An 18,800-nucleotide genomic window follows, 5' to 3' on the forward strand; every position below is an offset into this window, starting at 1 on the left:
CTCTCTCTCCTTCCCTCTCTCTCTCTCTCTCTCCTTCCCTCTCTCTCCTTCCCTCTCTCTCTCTCTCTTCTCCCCCCCAGTCTCTCTCTCTCTCTTGCATCACGGGGGGCGTTTCATTCCATGTGTGGGCGGGCCTAATCCTGCAGCCTCCCGAAACGTGGCCGCCATTTTTTTAATACCGACAGCGACAGCACCAGCACAACAAACCCCCACAGTGCGGCTCCGGCACAGTATCCCGCTCCCGGCCCGCCGGAGCGGGAGGTGAGTTGGGGTCACTCGGGCCGGGCCTCACAACCGCTCGGCCCGAGACACAGAGCGGGGGAGCGGCAGCGGCCGGCCGTAAACCGCGCGGCCCTGTAAACTGCCGTTTTACAAAAAAGCCTTGGCAACACCGGGCCCCCCCAGCTAGTGTAATATAAATCTGGCCCAGAATTTGTGATGAGAATAATGGGGAGGCTCTCAGTGCTCACCGTTATAATGGAGGAAATCTGACAGCAATTTCTGGAATACGTACATGCGCAGTTAAACAGGGAGATCCAGAAGTTGCTGTCAGAGATACCCTGCTCCACCACAGGGTGCACTGTTGCAGTCCTCGTCATTAGACTCACATTGAAATGACTGTAACGGCGTGAACTTGCTGTACTAGCCCACTAGTTCTGTACTAAAAATGGCTTAAAATGTTAGGACTGGTGCATTCAGGAGTAAGTGAGTTTTTAATGGTGTAATAAGTGATAATTACTGCTGAACAGCCTCTCTGGCACTTAAAAATTGTTTTTACAAGTTTGGAGTCTAATTGACTCAGAAGAAAATTGGTGTTGGGTATTTTTTTAAATTAAAATTAAAATACATTTTTTTTTACTTTTTCTGTCTGTCTCTTGTTAATCCCATCTGTATTTTCCAATCTTTATTTTGCTTTCTGTACATGATTTAAATCTAATTTATATTTCCTGCTTTATACTTCCTGGTTTGGGCTAGAATATCTACCTGGAGACGAGCTGGGAGCGTGGTGGGGTGGGAGGGCTGGGTGTCCGGTAGCATGCGGGAAACCTGGAAGTTGTTGCAGCACATCTGTCAGTGACCTTTTAACCCAGCCACTGCATTTGCATCTGACTTCCGGGTTTCCTGATCAATTAACATGAGTGGGTGTGATGACGACATGCGCAGGTCTATTTCAGCTGAGGTACTTAAAGGAACACTGCAAAGATGACAGTTGAAGGATTTTGGAGTTAGGATAAAGATAGGTAGGTGCATACAATGGAGACTCAACATTCCAAAGCTGCCTCTCATTTAGTGATGCCTCCCTGGACCTCATGCTGCGAGGTTTCATTCCCTGCTGACGGGAGGAAGAAGCCTGCCTCACTTTCGAAGAAGGCACAGCTGGAGATAGCGAAGGTCAGCAGCAGGAGTGTGGTGTCACGCTCTTGGATACAATGCAGGAAGAGATCCAATGACCTCATGAGGTCAGGAAAGGTGAGTACAGTGGCACACTCACCTACATCCTGATGTACGTGTCACCCCAATCCTCTCACTCTGCCTTCTCAAGCCTACTCCTGCACATCACTCCTCACACCAATGTACCTTGTACATGCACCCATCCCTCTCTGTCTATGCACTTCTTACATCCCCATCTGACCATCCACCACTGACACGCATCCTCATCTTAATGCAATGTCACACCTCTCTCTCATAGTCACCCTCTATACATGTTGCCCATCTGTTGAACTCATTCCATGACTCTCACTCAAAGGGCGTTTGTTTCCCTTGTAAGGCTCGCAAAATTATACAGGTTCCCCCAAAGTAAGAAAATAAGAGATATTGGACTGTTTGAAGGAAATATTGGGTCAGAAGGGGCTTAAAATCAAAGCCCCAGGATTTTTGGCTATTTTAAAAGGCATGTCCAGGCCTGTGGAAAAGCTGCATCAAAGAGACTGGGTTGGCCACTGTGGGACAGACAGTTTGAGTATTGGAAAAGGCCAGATTGTCTGAGAATGTTCTGGGCCATCCCAGCCATTCTACATGAAGACAATAAGCCCATGGAAGGACTGTTCCCGCCGAAACCTACAGGGCCATCAAGAACATGAATAATACAATATATGCCACAAATCAACAAAAGAGACCCTGGCCCCAGCAGCAGAAGACAATCAAACAACAGTTTAAACCACTCAGAGAGACATCCAAAACCACTTTGCACACTTTAACTGATTTCGAAGCAATCCCAAAACTAGTTAAAAGCCAATTAAAAATAGATGGGACCAGCCCCGAAACTCAATGACAATTTAAACCTATTAAAATTAACGAGCCCGCCAAAATTAACAATGGACCAGAGGAGATTTGGCGGTCAGATAAGCCAGGCCTCAACACAGTATAATTGAGGCCTGCTTGTTCGGTTCAACTCACAGTCGCAGAGTACAGCACATCAGTTCGGCTCAGAAAGGTTCAAGTTCAATACAGGAGAGCAGTTAGAAAGTACGGTTCAGAAAGAGTACCACTCATCATCATCATCACCATACACAGTCTGAGAATTGGAGACATGAGGAAAGAAGAATGAAGTGAAAAAGGAATCGCGGCAACCAAAGGCCTCAAGAAACCAACAACTAACAATATTACCACCAACTGGGTAATATTGGGCCACCGCGACCATCAAGAAACCAACTTGGGAAAACCCGAAAATTCACAAACTTGTTTCCACTCTACAAGCTAGCCTGACCCCTGGGTAAGATTTAGCACAAAAGACTCTAAAAACTATACCTAACCAAAGGAAATTGGGTACTTACCCAATAAATCCAACTACGCATCCAACCGCATCAGCAGATAGGCGATGACTGAAAACCCAACGCAGGTGCAGTCTTCCACCACGTCCGGGGTACGGCAGGCCCCAACCGCCACAACTAAAGAGAACCCCGAAATCGCGAACCTCTACAATCTGTCAAGAAAGTCGTTTGGTGAGCATTTCCTGGTCCTCTGGAATTCAACCTAGTTAGGATAGTGGGATTGGGAGGGTAAGGTATTTTGTCTATTGTCATTCTCCCTCGCATATTCCAAAGTGTTCCCCCTTTTAGAGTATAAGTTTTATTGTATTGTATACTTTCCTGCCTCAAAATAAAAATCTCAATTCTTTTGACCAACACAGGTGTCTGTTGCAATTTCATTACAACCCCCAAATAAGTCCAAAATCTAGAACCAAGGGAGTGGGAACGATTCGAACCGCTCAGGGAGACAGAGGCAAAGCTGACCACACACACCATCCCCTACAGCAAATGGCAACCATGGCAGGACTTTGGCAAAAGGGATGTAATGCAATAGACCCTGTGTTTGATGAAAGAACGAAGATGGAAGAGAGGATTTCCTCTTACGTTTTTGAGAAGCTGAATATCACCAAGAAATGGGTGACCAGTCTGTGGCGTGCTGAGCGTCCCATGGACGCTGCAGCCAAATGGACTGAGAGCAAGGATCATAAGAAGTCGGTAGAAAAGGCCATCTGGTTGGTCTGCGCCCGACGACAGATCCAGCTTTTAGATCAGCAGGAGGCAGCCAAACTGTCCCAAACAAGAGCTATAGCAGGGGAGGGATTATTGCAGGAATTACAGGCCCAGAGTCATGAGAAGTTACAACTAGCAGAGAAACACAGGAACAGGCATGAGTATTTTCGGTGTGTAGGGGGTTTCTCTTGCTCTTTCTGGTCTCCTGCCAGGCTTCGTGCAATAATTACCCTTGAGTGGTTCGACCCACTCCCCCTACGGTTCTAGACCTTGGACTTAGGTGCAGAGAACAGTAGTGCAGAGAAAGAACTCAATAGACCAGGTTGAATAGCACGAAATGGATGCTTTTATTTTTAAACAGTTTGAAGCATTACAAAATACATGTCATAGGCACAGATTAAAGTTACTACAATCATGCACAAATTTATGAACTTGACTCTATGGAAATGGGGAACACACGGCACATCGTAAAAGGGAAAACACATTACGATTACCCTTAACTCCCTCCCCTATACCTAAACTAAGTTTCGACCTGGGGAACTTGGGATCATGCTCACCACTCTCGAAATCGCGAAAAAGGGGTTTCGCAGCCTTTTGGCACCGCTTTCCGTCGTCACGTGGATTTGGAAACTTCTGGCGCAGTCGATATTCTCTCTCCCTCGAGGCGGTGGGGTAGACACAGCCTCGATGAGCACTCGTCAAGGTTGAGATCCACTATTGTGGATTTGGGTTCATGGAGCAGACCTTCAGCTGCAGGCTGTTGAAGAACTGCATGCAAATGGGAGAATCTCTCCGGCCTGGATCGTCGGTTCTCCAGAGGGTTTCTTCTCCGTCGGCCTGGGTCGTCGATGATCTCCCGACCCCAGTACCCGGGCCACCCTCGTCGTCTTCTCGTCGTGGCCGAGCCTTGTTTGGCTGAACACCGACCACGTTGTCTTTTCACCGAAACTGTCCGTCTTTAAAAAGACGAAACGTCTTCATCGATTCCGCATCTATCGAAGTGGAAGAGGCGCCGATCCTGGCACCGTCCGTCCTTCGTTCGTTCCTTGTAGAAGAAGTTCTTGAAGAAGTAGAAGTCTCAAGTCGCCCAGCCAAAAGCATCAGTGAAGTGAAGTACGAAGTAACTTAGATGGACTTTCAATCCATAGTTATACTCTTTTGGGACAGTCTTATCTCCCGCCAAATCATAGTCCTGTCTTTGTATTAATTTTGGCGGGCAGAAATCTCTGCAGGGGCGCTTTGTCTTGTAACGGGAGCCGATGATAACTTAACTGGCCTTCCTGGCCGATAATGTCTTTTAATGTCTTTTACATTGTCATCGCGACTCGGTTCGCATATTGATCGGTCCGGAGATTTTCCTTGATGGCTGCTAAACGGTTTCTCCATTGTACAATAAATGGGTATAAGTGTTTTTGCATTGTCCGCCCATATCTTGATGGGCCCCATCCTGTACTTAGAATCCATTGAATATGTATGCTGTTTCTCTGAGTTTCGGTTCCCAGATACTGGCTTTCGCGGGCTTACTGTCTTCAATCCACAAGCCTGTCTGGCTTGCAGTAACAGAAATAAAATGGTCCAGAAAACTGATCACGAGGCCCGGCGGCCATTTTGTATGCCCTTTTATCAAAGGTTTTTCTGTGCAAGCTTACTTTGGTCAATAAACAGTCTTATTTTATCCGGTTTTCTTGTGTGATTTTTGCTGAAAATTTCGAATCTTACAGGGTCAAGTCACTGAGGCAAAAAGGAATGAGCTAGTACTGAAAGAGGAGAATGCTCACCTAACCAGACAGTTAAAAGAACAGGAGGAAAAGTTCAGAGATGTGAAGGCAACTTATAAAGTAGCAAGCACCAAGGATTTTGAAGCGGGAGATCACGGCCCCTGTCAAAAGCAGATCAACAGTTTAAAACTTGCTCTGTCCAGGGCAAAAGGCATGGTATGCCTAGTGAGCCCGGGTGCAGCCTGGGTAGACCTGGAAGTAGAAGTAGAAACTGTTCAGACGTCACCTGTGGTGCCAGGGAACAACCCGGTTGGGCAGCAGGAGGGACAAGCAATCTGTAGGGAGGACAGGGAGGAGTGCACACCACCACCACCTGTGGCGCCGGGTTTTGACTCGGTTTGGCAGCAGGCAGTAGGGGGCAAGCCAATGCAGGAAAGGTCGGAGCCGGGGCCGATGTGCCTGGCTCAGCAGCAGAAGTTTGGCCCAACTGGGAGTGGTGGGGGCCAGGGGCCCCTTGAAAGCTAGTTCGTGATTCCCCATGGGACCCAACAGCTTAGGGCTATGGTAAGCCACCTGAGCAAACTCACCCAAAAGGGAGACCCCCTCAGTCCACTTTATGCAAGTGGAACAAGCAGCAGGCATTTAATGAGTGCGACGACTCAGAAATGGCCAAGATGCTTCTGTTCACCTTGGATGGTAAGCTGTACCAGTCCCTCTCTGCTGAGAGCAAGAAGGGACAGGGCGGGTATGCTGCCATCCGGGATCAAGTTCTGGAGGCGATGGGGATGAATGATGGTGGTCCTTTCTCCTGGGTGGAGAGGACTACACAGTTAGCAGGGGAGACCCCACAGGCTTTCGCAGACAGGCTGTGGCCTGTGTACAGGAGTGGGGATCTTGACCGGACTAATTTGAACCAGGATGAGCTGGCCCACTGTCTCCGAAGTCTGGTGGCAAACAGCTTGCCACAGATCAGAGCCAAGGCCAAGCTCTGGTTTGACCCAAAGGGCCCCCAAGTCACCGAGGAGACAGTGGTCAGACAACTGACCCTGGCTTACCACAACGGTAGAGGGGTGGAAGAACCACAAACAAAAGGAAAGGTTCATGAGTTGAAACCCAGCCAAAGTAAGAAGGAATGGCACCAGGAAGGGGGTAACCCTTCCGATGCGAGACGTAACTGCTTCGGGTGCAGGAAAAGTGGGCATTGGAGAAGGGACTGTAGAAATCCTTGGAAGGATAGTGTAGGAAAAAACTCCCCAGCTCCTGCCCCAAAAACAGAAACAGCGACCTCTCCCCCCACAGTTGATTCGTTAGTAGCTGCACTTCAAGTTTTGTTGGCCGGCCCAGGGAGGGTAGCCACAGCCACAGGTGCTTTAACCCCATCTGCCCCATAAAAACCCAGACCTATGACTAGAACCAGCGCAGCCTGTCGACTTGTGTCCCCTTGAATACGATGAGGGGGGCAGGCCTTGTGTTAAGATGGGGGTGGAGGCGGTGCCGGGGAGATATTTGGTGGACACTGGAGCTTCCAGCACGGTGGTCCATCCGGAAGACCCGACCAATTCACCCAGGTCTAACAAGGTCCCATTTAGCCGAAAGGGATTCATAGGGAACGAGCAGGCTGGGGAAATGTTCAAACCTTTGGCCATAGATTTAGGATCACTCCATACCACATGGAGGGTAACCAAAAGACCGACGAGGTGGCTGATATACCTATCAATTCATTCCATGAAAAGCGACGAGTTAAGATAGTAACTATAGGTTTTTATTGGCTAAATAACAAAGCCCACCCTCGTGGGTGATCGGTTCCAGCAAGGAAGAATACTGGCCAAGCAATCACCTTTATACCTGGGCAAGCAGGCGGAGCCATGGGCGGAGTCAGCTGAGGTCAGCCCAGGTATAACAGCGTGCGTGGCAAGAGGTAACCTTGTGTAGTGATAACAACAGTGTAAACAGTGATAACAACAGTGTAACAATAGTGAACGGTTGTGAACGATAACAGTGGTTTACCACATTCACCCCTTGTTTAAAATTGAGTCCGGCGGGGTGAAGTGTACTACTAGTTCGTGTATGTCAGTCTATCAGGAGGCCTCGTAAGCCTTTCTGATCGGCGCAGCAGCGGCGGCGGTGGTGCAGTATCCGATGTTAATGCTGGTGTCTGCGTGACCGACGGAGGCTCCTGGTGTTCCGGCATGCCGCCTACAGGAGCTGGATTTGGGGGAGTGGTGGGGGGTAACGGTGGTATCTCCGGGGTGCCCGAGGGTGCGAGGTCTCGCAAGGAGACTGTGTCCTCCCGCCCGTCTTGGTATGCCACGTAGGCATAATGGGGGTTGGCGTGCAGGAGGTTCACCCTCTCGACCAGGGGGTCCATTTTATGGGTCCTTACGTGCTTCTGCAGCAGGACGGGCCCCGGAGAAGTCAGCCATGTTGGTAGCGAGGTTCCCGTAGTCGACTTCCTGGGGAAAACGAACATTTGCTCATGAGGGGTGGCGTTAATGGCAGTACAAAGCAGTGACCGGATGGAATGGAGCGCTGCCGGGAGGACTTCCTGCCAGCGAGAGGTTGGGAGGCCCTTAGACTTTAGGGCTAAGAGGACGGCCTTCCAAACTGTCGCGTTCTCTCTTTCCACCTGGCCGTTCCCCCGGGGGTTGTAGCTGGTGGTCCTGCTCGCCGCAATACCTCTCGCCAGCAGGAACTGGCGAAGTTCCTCGCTCATGAAGGATGAGCCCCGGTCGCTATGTATATAGTTCGGGAACCCGAACAAGGCGAAGAGGTCGTTCAGGCATTTGATGACCGTGGTGCTGGTCATGTCTGGGCAGGGGATGGCAAAGGGGAAACGGGAGTACTCATCAATAATGTTGAGGAAGTACACATTACGGTCAGAGGACGGGAGGGGCCCCTTAAAATCGATGCTCAAGCGCTCAAAGGGGCGGGTGGCCTTGATCAGGCTTGCTCTGTCCGGCCTATAGAAATGCGGTTTGCATTCGGCACAGACTTGGCAGTTCCTGGTCATGGTCCTGACCTCCTCGATGGAGTAGGGCAGGTTGCGGGCCTTAATGAAGTGGTAAAGTCTAGTGACCCCGGGGTGGCAGAGGTCGTTGTGGAGGGTCCGCAGTCTATCAACTTGCGCGTTGGCGCATGTACCTCGTGATAGAGCATCAGGGGGCTCGTTGAGTTTACCAGGCCGGTACAAGATATCGTACTCGTAGGTGGAGAGCTCGATTCTCCACCTCAAGATCTTGTCGTTCTTGATTTTGCCCCTCAGTTTGTTATTAAACATAAACGCAACCGAACGCTGGTCGGTGAGGAGGGTAAATCGTTTGCCTGCCAGGTAATGCCTCCAGCGTCGTACCGCTTCCACAATTGCCTGGGCCTCCTTCTCGACAGAAGAGTGTTGGATCTCAGGGCCCTGGAGGGTCCTTGAGAAGAAGGCTACAGGTCTCCCCGCCTGGTTTAGGGTTGCAGCTAGGGCGAAGTCGGATGCATCGCTCTCCACTTGGAAAGGGATGGACTCATCCACTGCATGCATTGTGGCCTTCGCAATGTCTCCTTTTATGAGGGAGAAGGCTGCGCATGCTTCTTCTGTCAGGGGGAAGGAGGTGGACTTCATGAGGGGTCTGGCTTTGTCCGCATAATTGGGCACCCATTGGGCATAGTAAGCGAAGAGCCCCAGGGTTCTCTTCAGTGCCTTTTGACAGTGGGGAAGGGGAAGCTCCATGAGGGGGCGCATTCTTTCGGGGTCGGGGCCGATGACTCCGTTCTCTACTACGCAGCCGAGGATGGCAAGGCGCGAGGTGTTAAATATACATTTCTCCTTATTGTAAGTGAGATTCAGCCGTTGGGCCGTACGGAGGAATTTCTCCAGATTAACATCGTGGTCCTGCTGGTCGCGGCCGCAGATGGTGACGTTATCTAGATAAGGAAACGTGGCCTGCAGCGCGTTCTGGTCAACCATCCGGTCCATCTCCCTTTGGAAGACTGAAACCCCGTTGGTGACGCCGAAGGGAACCCTAAGGAAGTGGTAGAGGCGGCCATTCGCCTCGAAGGCGGTATACTGGCGGTCCTCAGGGCGGATAGGGAGTTGGTGATAGGCCGACTTAAGGTCGATGGTGGAGAATACCCGGTACTGTGCAATCTGGTTGACCATGTCAGATATGCGGGGAAGGGGATATGCATCCAGCTGGGCGTACCGGTTTATGGTTTGGCTGTAGTCGATGACCAGGCGGTTTTTATTGCCGGTCTTAACGACTACGACCTGGGCATGCCAGGGGCTGTTGCTCCCCTCGATGATGCCCTCCTTCAGGAGACGCTGCACCTCAGAGCTAATAAAAGCTCTGTCCCCGGCGCTGTACCGCCTGCTCTTGGTAGCGACGGGCTTACAGTCGCGGGTGAGGTTAGCGAACAAGGAGGGGGGCGGGACTTTGAGAGTGGCGAGGCCGCAGGTGGTATGCGGCGGGCGGTTTAAAAACTGCTGGTTGTAGACTGTGAGTGGGGGGAGGGGTCCACCATATGCCAGAGTGACACTTTGGAGGTGGCATTGGAAATCCAGCCCTAGTAGGACGGCAGCGCAGAGCTGGGGCAGGACGAGAAGTTTAAAGTTTTTATATTCCGTGCCCCTAACCAACAGGGTCACCACACAGTAGCCGCTGACGTCAGTTGAATGTGACTTCGACGCCATCGAGATCCGATGGCGCGTTGGCCGGACAGTGAGGGAGTAGTAGCTCACCGTGTCTGGGTGAATAAAACTCTCCGTGCTTCCGCTGTCGAACAGGCAGGTCGTGGCGTGGCCGTTTACTCCGATGTCCATCATGGACTTGGACAGATGATGCGGGAGGGCTTGGTCAAGCATGACGGAGGCCAGTGTATGGTTGAGTGAGCTGCTGTAGTCTGCAGGTGAGGCGGTGGTTGGGTCTGGAGACAAAATGGCGGCCGAGTGCGGCGAACAAAATGGCGGCGCCCATGACGCGGATCCCCACGAAGTTGGACAAAATGGCGGAGAAGATGGCCGCCCCCACAACTCACATGAGGCACTGCTGGCGTCTGTGGCCTTGATCAAAGATGGCTGCCCCATGACTCACATGAGGCAATGCTGGCGTCTGTGGCCTTGATGAAAGATGGCCGCCCCCACAACTCACATGAGGCACTGCTGGCGTCTGTGGCTTTCCCCCTGCAGGCGTTTGCGAAGTGGCCTTTCTTTTTGCAGCCGGAGCAGGTCGCGTTCCTTGCAGGGCAGCGCGCCCTTTGATGTCTCGCCTGGCCACAGAAAAAAACAGCTGGCGGCCCGATCGCGGGGCTCCGCTGCCGCAGCAGGTCCCGGGGGTGGCGGTCCCGATCGATTCCGGGACACCGACGCCATAGTAGGCCCCAGGGGCGGTGGTGCGAGGGGTATTGCGGCCGGGGTCGGGCCCGAGTCCCAGGGTCACGCAGCACTGTACCTGGAGTACGCCTCGAGGTCCCGATGGGCCACTTCCAGGGAGCGAGCGAGGGCTGCAGCTGTTTTCAAGTCGAGGTCCTTTGATTCTAGCAGTCTTTGCCGTGAGTAGTCGGACTGAAGGCCTTTCACGAAGGCATCGCGGATATTTCCTTCAGCATGTTGTGCAGCCGTTACAGCTTTAAAGTCACAGTCCCTGCCGAGTGTTTGTAGCGCCCGTAAAAACTCATCTACAGACTCTCCTGGCTGTTGCGAGCCGGATCTTAGGAGGTGTCTGGCATACATTGTATTTACTGGGCTCCGGTACTGCTCTTTTAGCAGGTCGAGGGCCTCCTCGTATATAGCAAGGTCCCGGATGAGTGCAAATACTTTAGGGCTCACCTGGGCGGTCAGAACTCGTAGTTTAGATTCCGAAGGCACGCCGGAGGCTACCAGGTAGGATTCAAAACAGCTCAGCCAGTGATCGAAGTCGAGGGCTGAATTCGCTGCCTGTGGGTTTAGATCCAGGTACGGCGGTCGGAGGGCTCGCAGCCAGGTTGGTTGCTGAGGCTGTTGTAGCTGGCTGTTTGGCTGGGGCTATTGTAGCTGGCCATCTGGCTGGCCGTTTGGCTGTGGCTGTTGTAGCTGGCCGTCTGGCTGGTCGTTTGGCTGGGGCTGTCCATCCATTTCAAAATTTAGCCAATAAAATTGATATACCTATCAATTCATTCCATGAAAAGCGACGAGTTAAGATAGTAACTATAGGTTTTTATTGGCTAAATAACAAAGCCCACCCTCGTGGGTGATCGGTTCCAGCAAGGAAGAATACTGGCCAAGCAATCACCTTTATACCTGGGCAAGCAGGCAGAGCCATGGGCGGAGTCAGCTGAGGTCAGCCCAGGTATAACAGCGTGCGTGGCAAGAGGTAACCTTGTGTAGTGATAACAACAGTGTAAACAGTGATAACAACAGTGTAACAATAGTGAACGGTTGTGAACGATAACAGTGGTTTACCACAGTGGCCAAGCAGGGGGCCAGGGAAGGAGAGTTCTGGGATCCCTGGGATGGCAGGAATGACGTATGAGGAGAGATTGTGTCGATTGGGCTTATACTCACTGGAGTTTAGAAGATTGAGAGGGGATCTCATCGAAACCTATAAAATTCTGTCAGGCCTGGACAGACTAGATGCAGGAAGGATGTTTCTGATGGCCAGGGAGTCCAGAACCAGGGGTCATTGTCTAAGGATAAGGGGTAGGCCATTTAGGACTGAAATGAGGAGGAATTTTTTCACCCAGAGAGTGGTGAACCTGTGGAATTCTCTGCCACAGAGGGCGGTGGAGGCCAGTTCATTCAGTATATTCAAGAAAGTGTTGGATATATTTCTTAAGGCTAAAGGGATCAAAGGATATGGGGAGAAGGCAGGGACAGGGTACTGAATTTGGATGATCAACCATGATCTCATTGAATGGCGGAGCAGGCTCGAAGGGCCAAATGGCCTACTCCTGCTCCTATCTTCTATGTTTCTATGTTTCTATGTAGAGCAGGTCCGGTAGCCGCAATCCAGGACAAGGGAGGCACACAGGGGATAGCTTTGGCCCCGGACTTAAAGCAGGTCCAAGCCCAGGATTCCATCCTTAAGGCCATCCTGGTAAAGAGAGAGAATGGGGAGTCCATAGAAGGCCCATTCGGGGCAGTGGACGAGACTTTAAAACAGGCTGCTAGTTACATTAAGCAATGTAAACTGTTTAAACCCGAGAGTGGAGAACGGCCAGCAAGGGCGAACTGTGTTAAAGTTAGAGAGCAGCAGCCTGCAGCTGTGACAGACTCACAGACCACAACGGTGGGGGCCATGATGTGTGTGACTGGAGAGGCCCTCCCACCAATTAAGTGTGATTCAGGTACACCCCCCCGTAGCCGGAGCCTTAAGAAGGTCTCCTCACATACTACAGCCTAAACTACCGTGGTCACCCGAGTATCAATTTAAATGGTCCAGCCCCAGGAAAGCCCTTAACAGAAAGGAAAAAAAACAAGGTCAGGGACCAGTCTAAGGACACAGATCCCCAGCCTGCTGCCTCAAAAGGTGAGGGACTCACAGGAGAGGTAGCGTTGGGCAGAGAGAGAAAGAAGGGCCCCCAGCCTGCGGCATCAGGCTGCGGGAACCCACAGGACAGGATAGGGACTCGGCAGCCACACAGAAAGGGCTAGTGTGCTGCAGCAGAAGAGCCTCACAGTCAACGCAGTACATTCCACATTCTCTCACCAGTTATTCTTCATGACCACACTTACTTTCCCTGCTTTCCCACATATTGTTGCACGCCATGGTGCCACCCTCTTACCAGCTCCAACCAAGGCATCCTGTAGGGCACCTAGACTCTTGTTTGGGGTGCTGCATCAATCTCAGCCACGGCACAGCAGCACAAATATACACACGTCTCACTAAAGAAAACCATGGAAGTGAAAATCACAGCTTTTAAAGGAGTTAGGTTGGGGGAGAAGGTGCTGAGTATGGTGTCCCAGGAATCAGTGTTGACTCCTACTGTTTCATTAACAAGACCGCTTACTTCCACCTCTGTAACATCGCCGCTCTCCACCCCTGCCTCAATTTATCTGCTGCTGAAACCCTCATCCATGCCTCCTGGCTGACCTCCCACATTCTATCCTCCATAAACTTCAGTTCATCCAAAACTCTGCTGCCTGTATCCTAACTTGAACCAAGTCCCGTTCACCCATCACCCCTGTGCTTGCTGATCTACATTGGCTCCTGGTCTGGCAATGCCTCGATTTAAAAATTCTCATCCTTGTTTTCAAATCCCTCCAAAGTCTCACCTCTCTCTTTCTCTGTAACCTCCTCCAGCCCTACAACCCTCTGAGATCACTGCGCTCCTCCATTTCCGGCCTCCTGCACATCCACGATTTTCATTGTCCCACCATTGGTAGCCATTCCTAGGTGCCTAGGCCCTAAGCTCTGGAATTCCCTGCCTAAATCTCTCCACCTCTCTCTCCTCCTTTTAAGATGCTCCTTAAAACCTACCTCTTGACCAAGCTTTTGGTCACCTGTACTAATATGTAGCTCAGTGTCAAATTTTGTTTGATAACACTCCTGTGAAGTACCTTTGAATGTTTTACTATGTTAAAAGGTGCTACATAAATGTTATATAACTTACATTAATGACTTGGATTCAGATACTCAATGGAATTGGTCAATTTTACAGGTGACACCAAACTAGGGTAGTTGATCTGAGGAAGCAGCTTGGGAACTACAAAAGGAGTTGGACAAAATATTTAAGTGGGCAGAATAATGCTGAATTAAATCTAACATGAAGAAGTGTAAAGTAATGCACAAGGGAAGAAAAAATCAGCAACTTTAAAACCATGAGATCAATGTTCCCTCTGATTTTTTTGTATTGAGTGGGCCACGAACTTCCTTTGAGCGCGACCTTTTTGTTTGTGGGCAAATTTTACAACAACTTTTACAACTACGACAGCAACAGTAACCACAGATATACAGTAATGCCATATTGCCACCCCACCGTCTCAAATCATGAGACAATCAGACAAAGTTCTATGCAAGTTTAACATAACTTCTCTGCTTTTGAATTCTATTCCTCTAGAAATGAACCCCAGTGCTTTATTTACACTTTTATGGCTTTTTTAACTTGCATTACTTTTAATAATTTGTGAAGCTATACCCCTAGATCCCTTTGCACCTCTATTCCATTTAGACTCTTATTATCCAAGGAGTAGGTCGCCTTCTCATTCCTCATACCAAAATGCCTCACACTTATCAATATTGAAATTCATTTGTCATTTACGTGCCCAAGTTTCTTTATGGTAGAATTAATTAAAAGCTTTTAGTTCGTCATGTACAAATTCTATTTAATAAAAAATTACTTGTCAGAAATGATTGGGATGTTGCGATACCGCGGCAAACGTGGGAGTCGAGACAGAGCTATTGAAAACACAGCTTCTTTATTCTGACCACATGGCAAACAGGAACTAGAAAAGCCCGCGCATCCACTTAAATACTTCCCAGACAGGAAGTGCTCCCGGCAGCCTGTCCCTGCGGGAAACAAGTTGCTGGAGGAAAGGGCCCCCGGCTGGGGGCTTCTGCTTAGACTGTCTGTGCCGCCATGAGCGGATTATGTCCAGTGGTGGCGTGTCGCCACAGAGCTCCCCCCAGAATCCGCTTAGGAGGAGTGGACGAGTCGTGACGGTGGTCTAATGGTTCTGCCGCAGCGGCTCTGAGTGGTCGCCGGTCTGGTTGGTTGGGTCGGGCGGTTCGCCGCCGGCTGTGCTGGCTTGCCAGGGGGACGGCCTCTGGCTGGAGGCTGGGCCACGGGGACCTGTTCCCCTGGTTCTGTGTGTGCTGGTTTGAGCCGGTCGATGGAGACTGTCTCGACCCTGTCGCCGAGTCGCAGCTTGAATACCTTGTCCCCGGTTTGTAGTACCTCGTACGGACCGTCATACGGGGGTCGCAGGGGCCCGCGGTGCGCGTCGTGTCGCACGAAGACGAAGCGCGCCTGCTGTAAATTTGGCGGGACGTGAGGTGCGAGTTCGCTGTGTCGGTTGACCGGAAGTGGGGCGAACTGCTGAGCGGAAGAGAAAGAGTCGAGCCGCTGCTGTTCGGCCGACCAAGGCTTGGTAGGCTCCGGAAGGAATTCGCCTGGGACGCGCAGCAGTTGCCCGTAGACTAACTCCGCTGCCGAGGACTGGAGGTCTTCCTTGACTGCGGTGCATAGGCCGAGTAGCACCCACGGTAGGCGGTCAGTCCAGGTACTGTCCTGCAGGCCGGCGCGGAGTGAGGCCTTGAGTGACCTGTGGAAGCGTTCACAAAGTCCGTTGGCCTGCGGGTGGTACGCCGTGGTGCGGTGGAGCGTCACCCCGAGGTTGCGTGCTGTGGCCGTCCAGAGTTCAGAGGTGAACTGGGCGCCTCTGTCGGAGGTTATGTCGGCCGGTACGCCGAACCTCGCAACCCAGGTGTTAACGAACGCCCTGGCGATGTCGGCTGTGGTGGTGGAGGTCAGCGGCACTGCCTCAGGCCAGCGTGTGTAGCGGTCGACCATCGTGAGGAGATAAGTTTGGCCTTGCGATGGCGGCAGGGGACCGACGATGTCGACGTGTACGTGGTCGAAGCGGCGGCTGGGTACCTCGAAGTCTCCCAGGGGTGCTTTGGTGTGCAGCTGTACCTTAGCCCGTTGGCAGGCGAGGCAGGAGGTGGCCCAAGTCCGAACATCTCTGCTAAGGCCGCGCCAGACGAAGCGCTTGGAGAGGAGTTTGACGGATGCGCGGGAACCCGGGTGAGAGAGCCCGTGTAGCGCGTCGAAGACGCGGCGGCGCCAGGTCTCAGGGACGACCGGCCTGGGTTGGCCGAGTGAGACGTCGCACGTGACTGCCGTGGCTTCGGGCCCGTGCGCGACCTTGGCTAGGCGTAGCCCTGGCAGGCTGGTAGCCGCCGAGAGGAGGTCTGGGTCCGTGAGCTGGGCCGCTGCTAGTTGTGCGTAGTCGACCGCGAGGTGATTCGCACAGACGGCGGGACGGGAAAGGCAGTCGGCGACCACGTTGTCGCTACCGGAGACGTGCTGAATGTCCGTAGTAAACTCGGAGATGGCCGCGAGCTGGCGTTGCTGCCTAGCGGACCAGGGTTCGGTGTGCTTGGCCATCACGTATGTGAGTGGCTTGTGGTCCACATACGCGGTGAAGGGGCGGCCTTCCAGGAGGAACCTGAAATGGCGGACCGACAGGTGGAGTGCGAGAAGCTCGCGGTCGAAAGTGGAGTATTTGACCTCCGGGGGGCGCAGTTGGCGGCTGTAGAAGGCAAGTGGCTGCCACGCGCCATTGACCCACTGCTCGAACACGGCCCCGACCGCGTGGTCGGAGGCGTCGGTGGTGAGCGCGACCCGGGCATCGGCCCTCGGGTGCGCGAGCAGAGTGGCGTCGGCGAGCGCGTTTTTGGTGGCGTCGAAGGCGGCTGCCGTGTCAGTGGTCCAGGCTACGTCCATCTTGCCGGATTTCCCTCGGAGGGAGTCGTATAGGGGCTTCATAAGGGCTGCGGCTCTGGGGATGAACCTGTTGTAGAAGTTCACCGTCCCGAGGAACTCCTGTAGGCCCTTGATGGTTGTGGGGCGGGGGAATTGCTGGACGGCCTGCACCTTGTTGGGCAGGGGGACGGCCCCGGCAGGGGTGATGTGGTGACCGAGAAAATCGATCTCGGTTAGGCCGAATTGGCACTTCGCCGGGCTGAGGATGAGCCCGTGTTGGGCTAGGCGCCCGAACAGGATGCGAAGGTGTTCGAGGTGTTCCTGTTTGGAGGAGCTGGCCACGAGAATGTCATCTAGATAGACGAATAGGAAGTTCAGGTCCCGGAGGAGTGAGTCCATAAGGCGCTGGAAAGCCTGTGCTGCATTCTTGAGGCCGAAGGGCATCCTCAGGAACTCGAACAGGCCGAATGGGGTGATGACGGCCGTTTTGGGGATGTCCGCGGGGTGTACGGGGACTTGGTGGTAACCGCGCACCAGGTCGACTTTGGAAAAGACGGTTCGTCCGGCCAGTCGGGCCGAGAAGTCCTGGATGTGTGGCACCGGGTACCGATCGGGGGTGGTGGCGTCGTTGAGGCGGCGGTAGTCCCCGCAAGGGCGCCAGCCTCCGCCGGGCTTGGGGGCGATGTGGAGGGGCGAGGCCCAAGGGCTGCTGGAGCGGCGGATGATGCCGAGTTGTTCCATGTTGGTAAACTCGGCCCGCGCGATTTCCAGCTTGGCCGGGTTGAGTCTGCGGGCGTGGGCAGAAACTGGGGGGCCGGTGGTGGGGATATAGTGTTCCACACCGTGCTTGGCGGCTTTGGCCGAAAAGGTCGGGTTAGTGAGGGCGGGAAACTCAGCTAGGAGTGCCGAGTAGTCGTCCATGGCTCTGGCGAGGCAGTAGGTCGTCGGGCCGGCCGAACGGGCCGGGGTAAAGGCGCCGGGGATGGGGGCCATAGTGTTGATGTCGACGAGGCAGTGCCTCGGAATGTCGACAAGGAGGCCGTGGGCGCGTAGGAAGTCGGCGCCGATGAGTGGGCAGAGGACCTTGGCTGTCAGGAACTCCCAGCGGTAGCGGCGGCCCGCGAGGTCGAGCGTGACCATGCGGGTGCCATATGTGCGGATTTCAGAGCCGTTGGCTGCAGCCAGTGTGATACCCCGTGTGCCGCGTTGGATCTCGAGGGCGGAGGCGGGGGTGATGCTGTGCTGGGCCCCTGTGTCGCACAGAAATCGGCGGTTGGTTCTGTCGTCAGTGACGTACAGTAGGGGCTCCTTCTGCCCCGCGGCCATCGCGGGGGCCGGTGCGGGGGGGGGTTTGAAGGAACACGGTGGCGTGCAGCGTTGAGCCCTAGCGCCAAAACGGGTGTGGTAGTAGCAGTGACCCGGAGTGGTAGGGCGGTCGGGCCTAGCGGCCCAGGAAGACCGCGTGGTCGTTGCCGTGAGGTCGGGCGCGACGTCGCGAGCGGCCTGTGCAGAGAGCAGCCGGTCGGCCTTTTCGGCTATCTCATTCAGGTCCGTGGAGTCAGACTCCACAAGGAGCGGGCGGATGCTGGCGGGGAGCTGCCGAATGAAAAGCGTGCGAAAAAGGGCGCCGGGATTTTTGTCGTCTGAGAGGGACAGCATGTGGGAAAGCAGGTCTGATGGTGAAGCGTCACCAAGGCCGGGGAGGTCCAGGAGTTGGCAGTGGCGCTGGTAAGAGGACGTTTGAAATTTTTTAAGTAGCGCAGCCTTCAGATGCTCGTACTTGCCCTCCGTTGGTGGATTCTGCAGCGCTGCCCAAACCTTGGGGACTGTAGCGTAGGTGAGCGAGGCGACGAGGTAGCCGTACTTCGTGGCGTCGACTGTAATGCCTTTCAGCCGGAATCTGGACTCAGCTTGAACGAACCAGGCTTCGGCGAGGTTCTCCCAAAAGTCAGGTAATTTAACCGTGACTACGTTTGTATCCGCCATGCTAGCTTAGGATTCGTCCTGAGCGTCGGGGTCACCAGTGTTGTGATACCGCGGCAAACGTGGGAGTCGAGACAGAGCTATTGAAAACACAGCTTCTTTATTCTGACCACATGGCAAACAGGAACTAGAAAAGCCCGCGCATCCACTTAAATACTTCCCAGACAGGAAGTGCTCCCGGCAGCCTGTCCCTGCGGGAAACAAGTTGCTGGAGGAAAGGGCCCCCGGCTGGGGG

This window comes from Somniosus microcephalus, chromosome 2 (genome assembly GCF_052327205.1).
Source record: "Somniosus microcephalus isolate GS21.2 chromosome 2, FLI_Smic_1.0, whole genome shotgun sequence".
Taxonomy (NCBI): domain Eukaryota; kingdom Metazoa; phylum Chordata; class Chondrichthyes; order Squaliformes; family Somniosidae; genus Somniosus; species Somniosus microcephalus.